Raw genomic sequence first — 3,268 nt, forward strand, 5'->3', positions numbered from 1 at the left:
TTGCCTTAGTTCAAGCTGCCAGTTTTAATGGTCCATTTGCAGTTCAGAGTGTTTGATGAATGATTGACAGGTTTGACATTTGGATTGTGTAAACGGCTGCTCAGACGAGTCACGTCGAACTGTCAGATCAACCTGTCAGTCGCTGAGCCATCTTTGTGGTGACACATTGATGGAGTACAGACACGTTTACTCTCTGAACTGTCAAACCAGACAGAGAACTCCACACTGTTCATGTTTGTTATTAAGAAATATGGCTTGTTCAGGAGATGTTTATAATTTAAAAAAATTGTGCATTTAAAAAAACAACATTCCATACCTTGCTCTTCTCTGCAAAACATTCTCATTTTGCCAAACATGCTAAATCAGAATGTTTTAAAGTCCCCCACTAGGAAACATTATATGTGCTCCAATAACTCTGTTGGCAGAATAAAATTAGGGAAACTGGTAAAACACTGATGTTTAATAGCTGATTTTCAAGCAATAACTGTTTGAATGCTGTCAGAGAAACAGAGGAGATGTAGAATTCCAATAGAAAGCAACATTTCAGATGATTCTACATAAAGTTAAAGCACTAATTTTATGTGGGATGCCTTCAGCTAATGATTAACTTACTTTGCGCTATAGCTTGGCAAGCAGACAGGATGTCAGCCTATCATGTTTTAGTTAGATTTCAGTATACCCAGCATACCAACTGAAAACACAAGAGACCAAACAATCGAGTTTATGAAAAGTAAGTGTTTATTTACAGTTGTGAATCTCAGGAACAGAGGAGGGAGCTGCGGGCGATGAGATATGACGAGAACGGTTCTGTAGAGACTTGGTTGTGCTCCAAAAATATGATTCCTAAAAATCCAACAAAGTTAAGTCAGGTTCTCTGGGCGGTTTCTTTTTATTGAAATGCTTTGTCTTTGTTGGATTTTTTTTTTTTTTTACCTGGATTATTGAGCATGAACTTGATGTTTTGAACCACTTTGCCCATGGCGGCCTCAGATGAGTTGGCGGGGGAGAAGGTGGAGTCCAGAAACCATCTCACCTTCAAACTGGTTGATGCACTATGTGAAGGTGCTATTTAAAAGATGTGAGTTTTTTGTGGCTCCTTGGACAGATGAAGTCTTTTGGATGAAAGATGAAACATTGGCCAAATGTCTGGATCTTGGGCTATGGAAGAGTTCAATCCAAACCTGGGAACTTGGTCTGAAGATCACAGGCATTAGCAACAAATTACTCAGGGCTTAAGAAAAGTAACAGCAGGATAATTAGACATTTAAGTAGAAAATGGCACTTATTTACCTTTTCACTTAGATCTACAAATTTAAATTAGCACCTGTTAATCACAAGAAGTCTCTAATTTATGTTTATGTAACATTGTTTAATCATCATCCAGTTGAAGTAATTGTCAAAATAATTTGCAAGCCTAGATCTTCATTCAGAGGGTTTTGAGAGACAAAATGATGCATAGTAGCCAAATGGCAGTTTTGTATTAAATTAATTTATAAGACAGCAAGAAAAAAGAACAGCATAAAAAACATGGAATAAAAAATAGAAATATGCCAAAAAATTAAATCTTCCACAGTCTACAAAACGATAAAACTCTCCCCTTTCTTGTTTCATAGCAAGATCTCCAGTCTTATTGTAAACAGTCAATAATTTTACAATACCTTCAATCTTCAGAACTAATATTTTAATCATTGATTACCTAAAAGTCTACAAACAATGTGAAAACATTTCTGACAATGGAAAACACACTTACAAGTAACAAACACCCACAATTTCCAGGCTATTGTCCGTGAACAAAACAGATAGCTTCATTTAGAATGACCAAAAACAAACTCTGTAGCTACATTTGCAACAATTTTCATTTTATAAATACAAGGTCTTTTAATTATCTGATTGTTTTTATTTTTTATTTTCAGCACGGTGGCACAGTTGATAGAGCTGCTGCCTCTCAGCAAGCAGGTTGCCCTGGTTCAAATCCCAGTCCAGAAGCCTTACTGGGTGGAGTTTGCATGTTCTCTCCGTGCATGTGCGGGTTTTCTCCGGGTGCTCTGGTTTCCTCCCACAGACCAAAAACATGCATGTTAGACTGATTGATGACTCTAAATTGTCTCTAGGTGTGAGTGAGAGAGTGAATGGTTGTTTGTCTCGTTTGTCTCTGTGTCCCTGTGATGGACTGGAGACCTGTCCAGGGTGTCCCCCGCCTCTCGCACAGGGATTGTTGAACATGGGCACCAGAGATCCCCGCAACCCAAAAAAAGAAGAAGCGGGTAAAGATAATGGATGGAATGGATGGATGGATGTTTTTTTTTTTTTCAAGGGATAACCACAATTTCATTCACAAACATAAACAAAAAGCCGGGTTTAGCGTTGTCCACTGACACGGGACGCCTTGACCTTCATGGGCTTGGCAATCTTGGGTTTCTGTGCAGCCTTGGCAGAGGCCTTTGCACTCGGGGCCACAGGCTTCTTGGCTGCCTGCTTTGCCTTCTTGGCCTCCTTCACAGCTCTGATGGACTGCTCCCTCTGGGCCTTGCAGACCTCAGGTTTCCGATTCCTCTTGCCCAGGATCTCAGCCAGGGAGGCCCCAGTGATGGCCCTCTGAAATTTCACTCTGTGGTGGGTACGCTTCTTTGTCACCTCTTCAGACTGGCCCTTCTTGTGCTTTGTTTGTACAGCACAGTCCAGTTGATCTGTCTGGGGTTTCTCTTGGCCAGGAAGACAGACTCACACTTGGTATTCAAAAACTGAAACACTTTGCCCTCTATCCTAGTGTATCGGCGGCTATGGCAGGGGTATATTTTATACCCACTGAAACTGCACAACTCAACCTTCATGATGGCTATAAGGGGGCTCAAACCGGAAAGCCTGCTTTTTATTTTTAACTGAATTATTTACTAGATTAGGTAAAAGGAGTTAAAAGAGGCTCTTTTTTGTTGTGTGGAAAATAGACTTTCATACAGTTTTGATACAATTTCTAACTAAACAAAGTCATTTATTTTATTTTATTATTTGGTACACCAGCCCCATCCCTGACCCTATTTTTAAACATTTGTTTAAAAGATGCATAAAATGTATTTGTCATCATAAAGCACTGAAAACACTTCTCTGTAATCATTGATTCCATCACAGCTTCAATGTCAAAATTAAATAAAACTCGACCATTGTGAAACATGAACAGAACGTACGATCGTTAAGCATGTCTTACTCATCTCAGGAAGGTGAGGTAAAAACCAGCACGAAAATATCTCAAAAAGCACAAATGTTTTATTAA

General features: G+C 39.3%; 1 pseudogene; it reads right to left on the reverse strand.

Annotated features, from left to right (window-relative positions):
* Positions 1–2,352: 2,352 nt before the first annotated feature.
* LOC119411210 lies at positions 2,353–2,831 on the reverse strand (annotated as a pseudogene).
* Between the last annotated feature and the right edge of the window lie 437 nt (positions 2,832–3,268).

Source organism: Nematolebias whitei, chromosome 6 (genome assembly GCF_014905685.2).
Source record: "Nematolebias whitei isolate Nwh7 chromosome 6, NemWhi1, whole genome shotgun sequence".
Classification (NCBI taxonomy): Eukaryota; Metazoa; Chordata; class Actinopteri; order Cyprinodontiformes; family Rivulidae; genus Nematolebias; species Nematolebias whitei.